This window comes from Aotus nancymaae, unplaced genomic scaffold (genome assembly GCF_030222135.1).
Source record: "Aotus nancymaae isolate 86718 unplaced genomic scaffold, 86718_ANA_hifiasm-v0.15.2.pri h1tg000030l, whole genome shotgun sequence".
In the NCBI taxonomy this organism is placed as follows: Eukaryota; Metazoa; Chordata; class Mammalia; order Primates; family Aotidae; genus Aotus; species Aotus nancymaae.
The window spans coordinates 24,521,524-24,538,853 of NW_026988443.1; the positions used below are offsets into that span (position 1 = coordinate 24,521,524).

A 17,330-nucleotide genomic window follows, 5' to 3' on the forward strand; every position below is an offset into this window, starting at 1 on the left:
TCCTCAGTGCTTGTTGATATTTAGGTGTGAAGTACCCATGGGCTTTCTGTGTGCTGGGACCCAAGTGCGGGAAGGTGAGTCCGGCAGGGGAAGGTGACCTCTTCAGTTCCTAATGTAGACTTTCCCTGTTTCCCTGGGTCAGTGTGGTGCCTTAGCCCTATCGTCAACTGTACTTGAAGTCTTGAGTTTGGTTTCACCTGTTGAGAGACTAAAAGTCTCTGCTTGGGATTAGGGAGGGGCACCTGCTTGGTTGAACTGGCGGGGGAGGGGACTCTGGGACTCTAATCGTTCCCAAGATAGGCTTTTGCCAGTCCTCCTGTTTTTAGTCCCACTTCTGGCCTTACTTTCAGAGGTACCTGGTACCCGTTGCTTGCCTCCTGTTGACCTCCCTCGTGGGCAGCTACATTTCTGTTTCCACACACTTGAGCCATTTTCCAAAATGTTGCTATTTCTGTTGTGTCTTTTCCTTCTTTCGGTGACTTTTTACCTTTTTGTATGGCTTTCCTGTCATTCTGTCATTTTGATGGAGTTTGAGAAGGGAACAGAGATAAATGTATGTGTAACCTGCCACATGTACTGAGAGCTAAGGGAAGAACTGGCCTCAAGGAAGATGCTGGTGTCACTACTACTTTGTTTCCTTAGCAACAGTCCTGACAGGGAGCTCTTTCATTGTATTCTGTTCCTACGGATACACACTGCTCCTGTTTTTTTGCTTTTTTATTTTTTTAATTATTTTTTTATTTTGAGATGGAATCTTGCTCTGTCACTCAGGCTGGAAGTAGAATGGTGCAGTCTCCACTCACTGCAACCTCCACCTCCCAGGTTCCAGTGATTCTTCTGCCTCAGCCTCCCAAGTAGCTGGGATTACAGGCACCTGCCACCACACCCAGCTAATTTTTGTATTTTTAGTAGAGATGGGGTTTCACCATGTTGGCCAGGCTGATCTCGACCTCCTGACCTCATGTGATCCACCCACCTCAGCCTCCCAAAATTCTAGGATTACAGGCATGAGCCATCAAACCTGGCCTCCCTTTTTTTTTTTTTTTTTTTTTTTTTGAGAGAGGGTCTCACTCTGTTGCCCAGGCTAGAGTGCAGTGGAGTGATCGCGGCTCACTTCGGCCTTGACCACCTGGGTTCCGGTGATTTTCCCACCTCAGCCTCCTGAGTAGCTGGGAATATAGGCACACACCACATGTCTGACTGTTTTTTTTTGTATTTTTTGTGGAAATGGGGTTTCTCCATGTTGCCTAGACTGGTCTTGAATTCCTGATCTCCAGCAATCTGCCTGAATTGGCCTCTCACAGTGCTAGATTACAGGCATGAGCTACTACTTCCAGCTGCCCCAGTTTTTCATTTGCATAATTTTCTATGCAAAATTTTTGCATCCTTTTTAGTTCAGCCAAATTAGCTGAGGTCTAAAGTACTCCTTTTAGTGCAGTCAAATTAGTTGAAGTCTCAACAAATTTGGTAACACTAGCCCAGCTTATATTAGGATCACTTGGGGAATTGTTAAATAACACAGCTGTCCCTGGCCTACCCCAGATCAATAAAATGGGAATCTCTGAGGGTGGGGTTTGGTGGTCAGTGTTTCTTAGTGCTCCTCAGATAATTCAAATGTCTAGAAAGAATGGAGAAGCGCTGCCTCAAGGCATTTGATCCTTCATTAAGGATAATTTAACCTAATTCTACACATTCAGTTCCATCTCTTATCTTATTGTTATCATTCTCCCTCTTTTAGGTTTCCTCACAAATCTTTGGTTTTCCCTAAAAACTCCTTCTTAAATACAGTGTGTGCCTTTCAGCTCTAATTCTCTGTTATTGTACTAGAGCCCTGTTGGTGTGACAGCAAAGTATCGGGGAGGGAAAGCATTCTGTAGCCTCATGGTCAAATCCCAGTCTTTTAATGGGCCTATGTCCCAGGCTATGACTGTCACCTGTATTTAACTATTTTTCTCCCCTTAAATGAAACAGAAAGGCTAAAGAGGGCTGGAGTCAGGGGAATTCTCTTCCAGCAGGTAGGATAAGGCTCTGGTAAAGTCTTTTTCCCTGGAGAATAGGCCATTGCTCTGGGCATATTTCACTGTGGTTACTTCCCACCACTAGAGCTAGAAGGGGATCTTTCTTGACTCTTTACCAGGAGAATTTTGTAAAGAATGATTTTTTTTTCTGTTTTATTTGCCAGTATATCACTAGCACCAAAACCAGTGCATAGTACATAATAGATGCTCAATAAATATTTGTCAAATGAATGAATGCCTCTTATCTAAGCTCTATTTACCTAGATGTGGGAAATTTCTTAATTTATAATGATAATGAAGTGATGACATTTCTGAGTGAAGTTAGTCCCTAGTATAGTATTCGCTATTGGGTTTTGTAGTGTTTGTTAATATCTCTTTAATCTCAAACTCTACCTGAGATGGGATTGTTGTAGACCAGTAGTTCTCAAGCTTTTTTGACTGCAACCTTTAGTAATACATACATTTTATATCTTAAAACAGTATACGGGCCAGGTACAGTGGCTCATGCCTGTAATCCTAGCACTTTGGGAGGCTGAGGCAAGCGGATCATGAGGTCAGGAGTTTGAGACCAGCCTGACCAACATGGTGAAACCCCGTCTGTACTAAAAATACAAAAATTAGCCAGACATGGTGGCGTGTGCCTGTAATCTCAGCTACTCAGGAGGCTGAGGCAAGAGAATTGCTTGAACACAGAAGGTGGAGGTTACAGTGATCCGAGATTGTGCCACTGCACTCCAGCCTGGGCAACAGAGCAAGACTCCGTCTCAAAAAAAAAAAAGTATATGTGTGTGTATATATATCTTAAAACAGTATATGGATTTATATATACATATATATAATGTACACATATATTTTATATATATAAATGTACATTTATTTGTTAAAACTTTTTGTGAAATAATACTTTCCTTAATGTGTGATATACTTTTATATATTTATATATATTTTTTTGAAACAGAGTCTCTCATTCTGTTGCCGAGGCTGGAATGTAGTGGCATGATCTCAGCTCACTGAAACCTCTACCTTCTGGGTTCAAGCAGTTCTCCTCCTCAGCCTCCCTAGTAACTGGGATTGCAGGCACCCCCCTGCTACCATGCCCTGCTAATTTTTGTAGTTTTAGTAGAGATGGGGTTTCACCCTGTTGGCCAGGCTGATCTCAAACTCTTGACCTCAAGCAATCCATCCGCCTTGGCCTCCCAAAGTGCTGGGATTACAGGTGTGAGCCACTGAGACTGGCCTATATTTTCTTTTTTTACAATCTTTTTATTTATTATACTTCGGTATGCAACCTTTATATTTTATACCCTATTAGTTTATATTTTATTTTTAAAATAGTTGTCAAGATTTATGTGGAAGGTAAGTTCAAAGGAAATATGTTATTTATATTTTTGAGACCAGATGTGGTGACTCATGCTTCTAATTCCATCACTTTGGAAAGCTGAGGTGGGAGGATCACTTGAGCTCAAGAGTTCGAGACCAGCCTGAACAACATAGGGACCTTCTTCATCTGTACAAAAAAATTTAAAAAATTAGGTAGGTCTAGTGGCTTGTGCCTGTAGTCCCAGCTGTTTGGGAGGCTGATGTGAGAGGATTGCTTGAGCCCAGGAGGTTGAGGCTGCAGTGAGTCATGATTGTGCCACTGTACTCCAGCTTGGGTGACAGAGCGAAATCTTGTCTCAAATATATATATACACATATACATAGGTATATGTACACATATACACACATACACACACATATACATATATATACATATATATATGTATATATACACACGTATACTATAAATACTACAGAATTATATATATGTGTGTATATATATATATTTTTTTTGAGAAATTTCAGTAGATTTACGAGACTTAGTAAAGGGGGACATTTTGACTTTCCTTTCCCCCTCTCAATAAGTCCATTACTTTCTTCAATAACAAAATACTTTGTTCATCTGGTAACCTTTAGTTATATTTTAAACACTGTTTCCCCTTCTCCCCCTTCCTGCCTCAGGCTTATACTCACTCAGATTTTTGGAGTGATGAGGATGCAATTACTTTCCATGGCTTTTAGCAAGGGAGAAATTACTTGAGTACATGTTTGGAGTCATCTGTTTGTGTGATGACTGTGAGACAGATAAATTCCGGGCCTCAGGTTTCCTAAGCTGCTTGTAGCGGATAGTGGGGCTTTGCACCTAATACGCATTAGGAGCCTTGTCTAAGATGGGAGGCAAAAGCTAAGAGGTTGAAAGTACTTTTATGGGGAGGGGATCTGTCTCGTTTCTGTAGTTATGGTTATTTTTCTTGTGACAGAGTCTTACTCTGTTGTCCAGGCTGGAGTGCAGTGGCGCGATCTTGGCTCATAGCTCAACCTCTGCCTCCCAGGTTCAAGCAATTTTCCTGCCTCAGCCTCCCATGTAGTTGGGATTATAGTTGCACCACCACTCCGGGCTAATTTTTGTACTTTTCGTAAAGACAGGGCCTCACCATGTTGGCCAGGCTGGTTGCAAACTCCTGCCCTCAAGTTATCTGCCTGCCTTGGCCTCCCAAAGTGCTGGGATTACAGGCATGAGCCATCGCACCCGGCTGGTTATTTTTTCCTTTTTCTTTTTCTTTTTTTTTTTTTAAGCCCCTCCCCACCCCTTTCCAGGTTATATTTTATTTCAATTTTTAAAGATGGAATCTTGCCCTGTCGCCCAGGCTGGAGTGCAGTGATGCAATCTTGGCTCACTGCAACCTCCACCTCCTGGGTTCAAGCAATTCTTCCTCAGCCTCCTAAGTAGCTGGGATTACAGATGCCCACCACCACACCTGGCTAATTTTTAGTATTTTTAGTAGAAACGAGGTTTCACTATTTTGGCCAGGCTGGTCTCGAACTTCTGACCTCAAGTGATCCACTTGCTTTGGCCTCCCAAAGTGCTGGGATTACAAGGGTGAGCCACTGAGCCTGGCTCTGGCATGTTATTTTTCTTTTTTCTTTTTTTTATTAAAAAATTTTTTTTTGCCCCGTCTCTACTAAAACATGTTATTTTTCTTTCTTTTTTTTTTTTTTTGAGACGGAGTTTTCGCTCTTGTTACCCAGGCAATGGCGCGATCTCGGCTCACCACAACCTCCGCCTCCTGGGTTCAGGCAATTCTCCTGCCTCAGCCTCCTGAGTAGCTAGGATTACAGGCATGCGCCACCAGGCCCAGCTAATTTTTGTATTTTTAGTAGAAACGGGGTTTCACCATGTTGACCAGGATGGTCTCGATCTCTTGACCTCGTGATCCACCCGCCTCGGCCTCCCAAAGTGCTGGGATTACAGGCGTGAGCCACCGCGCCCGGCTATGTTATTTTTCTTTATGCATCAATTGGAAAGGTTTTATAGCTCCAGATGCCTACCTTATATAATGTCAGGGTGGTATCTTGCTCATTAGATCTGGAACTCCAGACAAAGCTCTATAGAATAACATGGATTACTGTTAATGAACAGTGGACTGTAATTATAAAAGACACTGAGAAAGAAAACATGGTGGTGTTATCTACCCTGTTTCTCCTGCCTTCCCAGTTGGGTTTGTTCCTTCTGAGCCGCCTTCTTTTTTTTTTAGGCAGAATCTCTTGTTCTGTCACCCAGGCTGGAGTGCAGTGGCACGATCTTGGCTCACTGCAACCTCTGCCTCCCAGGTTCAAGCAGTTCTCTGCCTTAGCCTCCCAAGTAGCTGGGATTACAGGCGCCTGCCACCACGCCTGGCTAATTTTTGTATTTTTAGGAGAGACAGGGTTTCACTATCTTGGCCAGGCTGGTCTTGAACTCCTGACCTTATGATCCATCCCCCTTGGCCTCCCAAGTGCTGGGATAACAGGCGTGAGCCACTGCGTCTTGCCCCTTCTCAGCCTTCTTTAGAATTTATCTGATTGTTTTAGTTTTGCAGCCACGAAGCGTAGATCAGAAAGTTTGGTCTTTCTGCCGTTGAACAGGCCATGTAGGGGCTTTGAGTTTCATTCTCTGAGAGTTAGGATCAAAGGCTCAAGACTGCCCCAGTTCATGAGAACAAGATTGTTTAAAAACTACCATGAGTTGAGTTGCCTTAAGAAAGAAGAGTCCCAATAGAAGTAAAGATTTCTAAAATATTCTTTTATTTTTAAAGTCTATAAATAATGGATTTCCAGCTTTTAGTGCTTTAACCCCTGTTAACTGAAAGCCCCAGTCTTAATTTATAATTATTTATACTCTTTCCTCCATTATTCAAAATGTGATCTTTTGCTTCCCCTTAAAATTATTGTTCAGTTATGAAAGAGATCAAACATATAAAGTGGTTCAGAGATGAAGATAACAAACGGTCATAAAAACCACCATCTGGATTTAATGAATATGAACATTTTACCATATTTGCTCTAGAACTTTTTTCTTTGAAAGATAAAATGTTGCAGATACAGTTGAAGTTTCTTTGGTCTCTTTCCTCCCTCTAATTCCCCTGCTCCCTCCTCCCGTAGAGGGGACTTCTGTTCTGAACTTGGTGCAGTTCCTTCCTGTCCGTGCTTTTCTACTTTTAAACATTTGTGTGTCCACAACATACGCAGTTGTTTTGTGTAAGTTCACGTGTATACCAAAGGCATCATACCAAGGCTGCGACTTGCTTTTTTTTTCCCCTTGGCATTATCATTTGGGATCTGTACATATGGATTAAATTAATATATTTGACGTACTATAAAGCATTCCATTTTAGAAATATATCACAATTTGTCCATTCCCCCATTGTTGGGCACTTAGATTGTTTATAATTTTTGCCATTACAAATACTGCTATGATGAACATCCTTAAACATGGCTTCTTTTATGTGTGTTAGAGAATTCGCCCTCCCTCCACCCTTGACAGCAAATACCTGGGAGTAGAATACCGGTCGGTCTCAAATTCCGTGTCTTTAACTCTATTGGAGGTTGTCAGTTGCCATCTAATTTGCACTGCCTCCAGAGGCCTGTAAGACTTCTCACCAACACTTATTGTCAGGCTTCTCATCTCTTTCTAATATGTTGGGTAGCAAAGAGAGTTGATCTTTTTACTGCTGCGCCAAAACAAATTTAGTCTAAGGGAATCAAAGTATTATCTTTTTGGCCAGGTGAAATGGCTCATGCCTGTAATTCCAGCACTTGGGAAGGTGGGGCTGGGAGGATTGCCTGAGTCCAGGAGTTCAGGATTGGCCTGGGCCAGATGGTGAGATCCTATCTCTATTAAGAAAAAACATTAGCTGGATGTGGTGGCACATGCCTGTAGTCCCAGCTACTCAGGAGGCTGAGGCAGGAGGATCACCAATCAAGGTTGTAGTGAGCCATGATCATGTCACTGCACTTCACCCTGAGCAACAGGGCTAGACCCTGTCTCAAAAAAACAGGTTGGTCCCATGATAGTGGGTTATCAGAACTTACTAACATTAGTGTCACTAAAGTTTGTATACAACCCCCAAGTGTTAAATTTGACCGGCTTTGAAAAAGAATAAAAAAGAACCGAGATAGGAGTCTGTCTGCATGTTCGAGGGATAGTTGAACAGTGAGGAGGCCTGTGTGGCAGGGTCAGAGGATGGTGAGGGTGGGGGGACCCTGGGGAGCAGGAAGTGGGCCGTGAGGTCAGAGAAGGGTGTGGAAATCGGGGGAGGGTATTGCATAGGATGTGGAAGGTCATTTTCAGGTCTTCGGGTTTTGCTTTTTTTTTTTTGTTGTTGTTTTTCAGGCAGGGTCTCTGTTACCCAGGCTGGAGTGTGGTAGTGCACTCAGGCTCACTGCAGCCTTGACTTCCTGGGCTCAAGTGATCCTCCCACCTCTGCCTCCTGTTTAGCTGAGACCACAGGAACATGCCATCACACCCAGCTAGGTTTTTTTTTTTTTTTTTTTTTTTGAGAGAAGGTGTTTGATCGTGTTCCCTAGGCTGGTTTTGAACTACCTAGCACAAGATAATCCGCTCCCCTCCTGGAGTGCTGGGATTACAGGCATGAGCCACTGCACCCACTGGCTTTTACTCTGATTTAGATAGTGTCTTAGTCCCTTTTGTGTTTCCATAACTGGGTAATAGAAACAGGATAATTTATAAAGAGAGTAGGTGATTAATGAAGACAAGAGATTTATTCTTTGTATTTGAGTCTGGGAAGTCCAAGGTGGAGGGCCCACATCCTGGCGAGGGCCTTTGTACTCCACATCCCATGTGGAAGGAAAGTCAGGAGAGTGAGAGAGAACTCGAGGGGCTGAGCTTGCTTTTATAACAAACTTTATCTTGAGATAACCACCCTAGCCCTTGAAGTAACATTAGTCTGCCCTCATGATCCAATCACCTCTTCAAGGCCCCACCTCTCAATACTGTTAGATTAAGTTTCCCAGCCTGCATGGTGGCTCACGCCTGTAACCTCAGCACTTTGGGAGGCTGAGGCGGGTGGATCACCTGAGGTCAGGAGTTGGAGACCAGCCTGGCCAACATGGTGAAACCTTGTCTCTACTAAAAATACAAAAATTAGCTGGGTGTGGTGGCATGCACCTGTAATCCCAGCTACTAGGGAGGCTGAGGCAGGAGAATTGCTTGACCTGGGAGGCTGAGGTTGCAGTGAGCCCAGATCGTGCCACTGCATTCCAGCCTGGGTGACAAACCGGGACTTTATCTCAAAAAAAAAAAAAAAAAGAACTGGGTATGGTAGCTCATGCCTGTAATCCCAGGACTATGGGAGGCTGAGGCAAGTGGATCACCTGAGATCAGGAGTTCGAGACCAGCCTGGCCAACATGGTGAAACTCCATCTCTACTAATACAAAAACTAGCCTGGCGTGGTGGTGGGTACCTACTCAGAAGGCCTAGGCCGGAGAATTGCTTGAAACCCAGAGGCAGAGGCCACAGTGAGCCGAGATCGTGCCATTGCACTCTAGCCTGGGTGACAGAGTGAGACTTCATCCCTCCACCAAAAAAAAAAAAAAAAGAGATTAATTTCCCAACACATTAACTTTGTAGAACATATTCAAATCATGGCAGACAGGAAGCCGCTGGATGGTTTTGGACATCAGAGTGACATGATCTGACTTACATTTTTAAAAAAATGTTACTCTGATTGCTGACTTCAAAGATTAGATTAAAGGGAGCAAAGGCCAGAAACAGAAAAAAAACAATAATCCAGGTGAGTGACAGTGGAGGTGGTGAGATGTGGTTGAACTTGGCAGTGTTTTACAGGTAGAACTGGCCAAGCCTGGTGACTCACGCCTATAATCCCAGCACTTTGGGAGGCTGAGGCGGGTGGATCATGAGGTCAAGAGATTGAGACCATCCTGGCCAACATGGTGAAACTCCATCTCTACTAAAAATACAAAAAAATGAGCTGGATGTGGTGGCACGCGCCTGTAATCCCAGCTACTAGGGAGGTTGAGACAGGAGAATCACTTGAACCTGGGAGGTGGAGATTGCAGTTGTAAGGTTTGAATGAAGCAAGCGAGGTTCGAATGAGGCAACTGAGGCCATTGGAATAAAGAAATTTAATTGGCTCCTGGACAAGTTTCTGTGGTCCGACAGGAGGGGCCGGAGAAGTCACGCGGACTCCTCTCAGACGTGGGGTTTTATAGGGAGTGGAGGCATTTGATTGATTGTGGGAAAGCAGGACGTGGACGTGACAAGCTGCTATTGGCAGGTAGGCGGGATTTCCGGTGAGCGGGCCACCCAGGGGGAGTGGGACCTGGACGGGACAAAATGCTATTGGGCAGTTTCTGATGGGGCTTCTTTTGAATTTTGGCGGGGTTTTCCAACGGGGGACTAGGTGCTGAGTGCACAGCTTGATGCCGGGCATGGAGTGGTGACGTAGTTTCTAGGCGCGGAGGGGGATGGGCGTGTCTGAGCTCCCGGAGAGGCGACTGGCCTTACATTCCGACCCTTTTGATGATATGGGACGCCACTTCTTTCTGGCTCCTTCCTGCTGAATAGGGGCGGAGTAAGGGGGTCAATTGGCTGGTGCCTCGATTGGGAGTCGGATGTAGGGGTGAAGCAGCATTTGGTTTATGGCCACCCTGGAAATTTCCCTTATGCGGGCCTGTAAAAACCTGAGGAAAAAAGGGGCTAGCATTAGCAGAAGACAAATTACGATAATAAGAGTGATGATGGGGGTTAACCAGGTAAGTATGGGGGATTGCCACCAGTTGAGAGGCGAGACTGATGTATTTTGCTTTTTGCGGAGATCTTCCTGGAGGCGATAGAGAGCGTTGACGTTCTCTTCTACAAGGCCTGTTTCATTGATAGAGTAGCAGCACTGTTCCTGAAGAAACAGACAGGTTCCTCCTTTTTCTGCCATTAGCAGGTCAAGGGTCCGTCGGTTCTGGAGAGTTACCTGGGGCAGCGACGTGATTTGTCGCTGGAGGGAGGCCAGGGAGGCGGCTGACGCTTCAATAGCCACATGGAGCTTGTCCTCTAGTTGAGTGACTGAAGTGACACTGTAGCCTAGGGCACCGCCTCCTAGCCCAACCGCCGCTAGAGAGGATGCTAGAGAGAGGCCAACGACCATTGGGAGAAAGACTGCTCCTCCGTTTCGTTGATTAGGGGGAAGTTGGAAGGAGGGATAGAAATTCAGCCTGTCCGTATACTTCTAACTGCGGGACTAAAGTGACAGGCACGCAAGGGAAGGGGAAGGAGGCATTAATGGCTTTGGTTAAGTTTCCGTTACACCAGAAGTATCCTCCTGGAGGCACGAAGAGGGAGGTTTTTATAGGCTTTAGGCCCTGGCGGTGGGTTTTTGAGATAGGAAACTGAGGATGTGAGGGAAAGTGGGTAGGATTTTTGAGAAGTATCTTAACTGGCGTGTGATGTCTGGCCACTACAGGCTTAGAGGTATCCCATACCAAGGGATTAACTACATCAGGCGGGATGGGGGGTTGAGGCGAGGGGTTAAGACAGGGTGTGGTGTCGGTTAGGAGGGGCAGTAAGAGGTGAGCGAGTGATGGGCTTGAGTATGGGGATCCAGTGAGTTGGAGAGTGGCCCCTACAGTTTGGAGATTATCTCGTCCTAAAAGGGGACTGGGCATGAGGGTATAATTTAAAAAAAAAGTGGAAAAAGGGGTGTCTCTCGAGGACACAGGCTAAAAGATGGGTTCGGTTAGCGTAAGCAGGCTTGCTGTCAACTCCCATGACTGAAACCTGGGAAGGTGTGCTAGGTCCTGAGTAGGAAGGCAATACAGAATACGCAGCCCCCATGTCCATTAAGAAGGAAGTGGACTTACCCGCTACTTGCAGCATTACCCTGGGCTTGGCAAGGGTGATGGGGGTCCTCGAGTCCGGGCTGCGTCAGTCATCCAGAAGGCCGAGGAGTTCAAGCGATGGGATTGCTTCCTGCGGACCGGCCTGCCCTCCACATAGAGGTGCGGGGGGTGAGCCTATAGTCTGGGATGGGCACTCGCTGTGCCAATGTCCCAGCTGCTTGCAGTCTGGGCAGGGCTTGGTAGGTGGTCGGGGACATGGACACTGACACACCCAGTGTCCTTTCTGACCGCACTTGAAGCAGTGCCCAGGCAGAGCGCCTCTGGAGTTCTTGGTGTGTTTCGATGGACCCCCTCCTCCACCAGGCTCCTGGTAGGCTACCAGCCTCAGGGCTGCCACAAGAGCTTGGGTTTGGAGGCTTACCTTTTGCTGTAGGTGGGCCTGTCGGGTTGCCTCAGCCTTTTCTTCTCGGCCATTAAAAACTTTAAATGCCATGTTTACCAGGTCTCATATGGGAGTTTGGGGGCCCTCCTCAGCCTTTTTAAGTTTCTTTCTAATATCAGCCGCTGACTGAGAGATGAAATGAGTGGCTAGAACTGTAGCCCCCGCTAAAGAGGCCGGATCCAGCCGGGTATGGAGGATCATAGCATTAGTTAGTCGGTCGAGAAAGGCGGCGGGGTTTTCAGTAGGGCCCTGAGTTATTTCCCTCAGCTTATCATAATTAACTACTTTTTGAGCCGCGCTTTGCATGCCCGCTAGGAGGCGTTGTAGCATTTGGTCTCTGCGGCGGTGGCCATCTTGACCCGTTTGATAATTCCAGTCTGGGTCGGCCTCGGGGACTGCCGCTGCCCCCACCAGCATCTGGTTGTTAGTTAGGTGTACCTGATCAGCGTATGCCTGGGCTGCTCTAAGGATCCGGTCCCGCTCGTCTGGGGGTGAGGTTGGAGGATAGGATTACATATGTGTCATGCCCGGTTAGGTCATATGCCTTGGTAAAATAGCGGAACTCTTTGGTATAGGCAGTCGGGTTAGTGGAGAAAGACCCTAGGTGCTTCTCGAGAGCCGATAGGTCAGAGAGAGAAAATGGAACGTGCACTCGTACAACTCCCTCGGCCCCGGTTACCTCACACAAAGGGCAGAGGAGTGGGGGGTCATGAGAGTGGGTACGAGCACTGACGGGGGAAGTCATATTAGGGCTTTGGGGAGGAGAAGGAGAAGAGGGAAGAGGGAGTTGAGGCCCTGCATAAGGAGGAGGGTTGGTAAAGTGGGTGGGGCAGGACAGGTCTTCCAGGTTTTCGGAGAGTGCAGAGCTGGGCGGGGCTGAGGGCAAAGGCGGGGTTTTGGTTAACAGGACCTGGGCGGAGGAACAGGAAGAGCAGAGGGCGGGTTGGGATCGCAGATACCAGAAGGCCTGGACATAGGGGACTTCTGACCACTTGCCATTTTTTTGGCAAAAGTTATCTAAATCTGTCAGAACATTGAAGTCGAGTGTGCCTCTGGAGGCCACTTAGACTAGTTGTCCAGAGAGTACTGTGGCCAGGCCATGGTGGAAAGGAAGAGCAGCCTTTTCTTTTTTATGGAGAGGCCCAGTTTGGGTAGATTTTGGACTAGACATCCCAATGGCGACTTGGGGTCTAGGCGGGACTCCTGATTACCCATAGATCGCTAATTTACAATAAAGACAGAACCACACACAGGATTGATGGACAATGGATGAGTGCCCCCCAGATGGGAGACCAGTCTGATGCCTTCCCGGTCACGTCCCCGAAGGGATGTTTCAGGGTGTCTTGGCTAAGGTGTACCCATATAATCCCCGGGCCTGGTCACCTCAGAACTTTCCATCCTGAGGTGAATCACCGTTATGCCTTACGACATCCCCGTGGAACTGCAGGTTGAGGCTCACACAAGCCCCGTAGCTGTTAGGCCGTGGGACTACACATAAACTCACTCACTCACTCACGTCGGGGTTAGGAAGAGAAACTGAAGGTACAGTTACTCCATAAAGCAAGAAACGGCCATTATCTAGAGAGAGAGACAGGGAGATAGAGAGTTAGAAGCGGGAAATGGCCACCATCTTGAGAGAGAGAGTTAAGAGTGGGTAACAGCTGCCATCTTGAGAGAGAGAGAGAGAGAGAGAGAGAGAGAAAGGGAGAGAGAGAGAGTTAAGAGATAGAAGCAGAAACAGGAGCCAAGAATACAGCTGAATCTGGATTTACGGCTTAGAATTTACTCACTTACCCGCTCACTTGTGCCGAGGTTAGGAAGGGAAACTGAAAGTACAGTTACTGACGTTTTAGTGGTGCAAGCCGGGGCTCTGGTCCTGCTCCTGGGCAGGGCCCGGGTTTGCAAATGGGGCTCCTGACTACCCAAGCCTCGGCCGCTGCCGCGGAGATGATCGGAAGGGCGACTCAGTGTTGCGCCCCTGAGCACCGGAGGGTTCAGGAAGGTGGTGACGTCTCCCTCAGATTCCTGACCCTGAGATACCCCTTACAGGGAGAAGACAAGAGTGTAGGGACGTCTCCTCTATGCTCAGGTCCTCGGAACGGAGCCGGGGCCCTGGGCCCTTGGCGGGAAGCCGGGGTCCCGGGCCCATGGTGCAAAGGATTACAGACAGGGAGTCCTCGGAGCAGGCAGTGGGAGAGGCTATGGGCAGCAGAAGTCTTAGCTCGTGGCAGAGCGGCTCCCTGGTCCAGCTTTGGGTGGAGGAGTCAGCTTCCCCAGGGGGGTCTTACAACTCCCTCCGGGTTTTGGCACCACTTGTAAGGTTTGAATGAGGCAAGCGAGGTTCAAATGAGGCAACTGAGGCCAGTTATTGGAATAAAGAAATATAATCGGCTCCTTGACGAGGTTCTGCAGTCCGACAGGAGGGGCCGGAGAAGTCGCACGGACTCCTCTCAGACATGGGGTTTTATAGGGAGTGGAGGCATTTGATTGATTGTGGGAGAGCAGGATGTGGACGTGACAAGCTGCTATTGGCAGGTAGGCGGGATTTCCAGTGAGCAGGCCGCCCAGGGGGAGTGGGACCTGGACGGGACAAAATGCTATTGGGCAGGTTCTGGTGGGGCTTCTTTTGAATTTTGGCGGGGTTTTCCAACGGCAGACTAGGTGCTGAGTGCACAGCTTGGTGCTGGGCATGGAGTGGTGACATAGTTTCTAGACGCGGAGGGGGGTGGGCGTGTCCAAGCTCCCGGAGGGGTGTGGGCGTGTCCGAGCTCCCAGCGAGGTGACCGGCCTTACAGCAGTGAGCTGAGATTGTGCCACTGCATTCCAGTGTGGCAACAGAGCGAAACTACATCTCAAAAAAAAAAAAAAAAAAAAAAGTAGAACTAACAGAGTTTAGCAGATTGAATGTGGGGTGTGAGAAGGAAAGAGAAAGTTAGCCCCAGAGAGTTGGCTTGTACTGCAGGATGGAAGGTGTCAGGAACGGAGATAGGGAAGACCAAGGAACAGGTTTGGGGGAAAATATCAGAAGCTCAATCTTGTCACTAGGCCAGTGGATCTGAGGGTAAAAGGCTCACGGCTGAGGGCTGGACACACCCATATGGGGTCATCAACAAAGAGATGGTATTGAATAGGCCAGGCTCAGTGGCTCACACCTATAATCCCAGCACTTTGGGAGGCCGAGGCAGGAGGATCACCTGAGGTCAGGAGTTCGAGACCAGCCTGACCAACATGGTGAAACCTTCTCTCTACTAAAAATACAAAAATTAGCTGGGCTGTGGTGCCATGCACCTGTAATCTCAGCTACTTGGGAGGCTGAGGCAGGAGAATCGCTTAAACCTGGGAGGCGGAGGTTGCAGTGAGCCAAATTATGCTATTGTACTCCAGCCTGGGCAACAGAGGGAGACTCCATCTCAAATATGTCAGTGAATGAATGAATGAATAAGCAAAGGGATGGTATTCAAAGCTTGAGACAGGATGAGGTAACTGAGGAGAGGCAGAAGGCTTGAGCTGTGGGACACTGATGGCTTGAGGTTGAGGAGGGGCAGGAGCCAACTAAGAAGACTCAGGTGAGGCAGGAGGAGGGTCAGTCAGGAGCAGTGTCCTGGGAGGGAAGAAAGTGGTTAAAGGATTAAAGGGTGATCAATTGTGTCAGATGCTGCCAATAGGTCAGTCATGTAAGAGGAGATGGAGAATCATATGGGATTTGGTAACCTGGAGGTCTCTCTGGAGCTCTTGATAAGAAGAGTTTGGTATTGTATTCCATTTGCTAAGTAACATTTCAGAGGTTTCCACTGGAAGTAAAATGCATATTACAGATTAGTCTAGAAAAACTAGCCACTTTAAATCTTTTTGGAAATGGAATATATCTCATAAATAAGACAAATTCTGTTTGAGTTTGCTAAAAATCCTGAAGCACTAAATTGTTTGACTTTGGCTATGGAAAATGTCAAAATCATTGTCATCAGCTGTAGCTACATTTATTTAAATTTAAATTATAAAATAGAGCCAAGGTCTTACTGTGTTGCCTAGGCTGGTCTTGAACTCCTGGGCTCACATGATCCTCCTGCCTCAGCCTCCCAACGTGCTGGGATTACAGATGTGAGCCACTGCGCCTGTCCTGTAGCTACATTTAATTCTTATATAAAGGGCTTTCTTTTTCTTTTTCTTTTTCTTTTTTTTTGTAATGGGATCTTACTCTGTCCCCCAGGCTAGCAGGTAGTGATGTGATCTCAGCTCACTGCAACCTCTGTCTCCTAGATTTAAGCAATTCACCTGCCTCAGCCTCCCAAGTAGCTGAGATTACAGGTGTGTGGCACCACAGCCCAGCTAATTTTTGTATTTTTAGTAGTGAGAAGGTTTCACCATGTTGGCCAGGCTGGTCTCGAACTCCTGACCTCAAGTGATCCACCTTTGTCGGCCTCCCAAAGTGTTAGGATTACAGGTGTGAGCCACTGTGCCTGGCCAAGGGCTTTGGTTTTTACAGTAATATGGTTAGTTAATAGCCATGTCTTTTTTTTTTTTCTTTTTTCTCCCAATCAATGCAATAACCACGTCTTAAAGCTGAACATCTCCTTAAGATAAGACATCAGACACTGGACTTGGTGGTATGAGCCTGTATTTCCAGCTACTCAGGAGGCTGAGGCAGGCGGATCCTTTGAGTGCAGAAGTTCGAGGCTGCAGTGAACCAGGATTGTGCCTGTGAATAGCCACTGCACTCTAGCCTGGGCAATACAGTCTAAATAGTACCTCTAATAATAGTAATACTGAAGAACAAGAAGGAAAATGGGAAATCAGGGAGAGAGGAAGCATGCAAATACAATGACAGAAGGTATTAATGATGTTGAATAGGACAGGACTTTTGGCCAGGCTTGGTGGCTTATGCTTGTAATCCCAGCACTTTGGGAGGCTGCAGCAGAAGGATAGGTTGAAGCCAGGAGTTGGAGACTAGTCTGGGCAACATAGCAAGAATCTGTCTCTATAACAACAATGAAAAAATAGTGGAGTTGTGGTGGCACATCTGTAGTCCCAGCTACTCAGTTATTCAGGAGGCCAAAGTGAGACAATCGCTCAAGTCTAGGAGTTCAAGGCTGCAGTGAGCATGATCCTGCCACTGCACTCCAGCCAGGCGACAGAGTGAGATACCATCTCTAAAATACATAAGATACAAAAGCATAAGAATTTAACGGGAATAATTCTCTCTCTCTTTTTTTTTTTTTTTAAATAGAGACGGGGTTTCACTATGTTGGCCAGGATGGTATTGATCTCTTGACCTCGTGATCCGCCCGCCTCGGCCTCCCAAAGTGCTGGGATTACAGGCGTGGGCCACTGTGCCTGGCCTGGGAGCAGTTCTCAAGTGTGATCTTCAGACATCTGGAGGCCTCCCAGACTCTTTTAGGGTTTTGCAAGTTTGAAACTATCTATCTATCTTTCTATCTATCTATCTATCTATCTATCTATCTATCTATCTATCTATATATTTGTGAGACAGAGTCTCGCTATTGTCACCCAGGCTGGAGTACAATGTTGCAATCTCGGCTCACTGCAACCTCCGCCTCCCAGGTTCCAGCAATTCTCCTGCCTCAGCCTCCTGAGTAGCTGAGATTACAGGCACCCGCCACCACACCGACTACTTTTTGTATTTTTAGTAGAGATGGGATTTCACCGTGTTGGCCAGGCTGGTCTCGAAGAGTGCTCGTAC

General features: G+C 46.8%; 1 protein-coding gene across 1 annotated transcript in view; it reads left to right on the forward strand.

Moving 5' to 3' along the window:
* The window catches only part of WWP2 (WW domain containing E3 ubiquitin protein ligase 2), a 181,896-nt gene that overhangs the window by 10,808 nt on the left and 153,758 nt on the right, over window positions 1–17,330 (forward strand). The window lies entirely within an intron of this gene.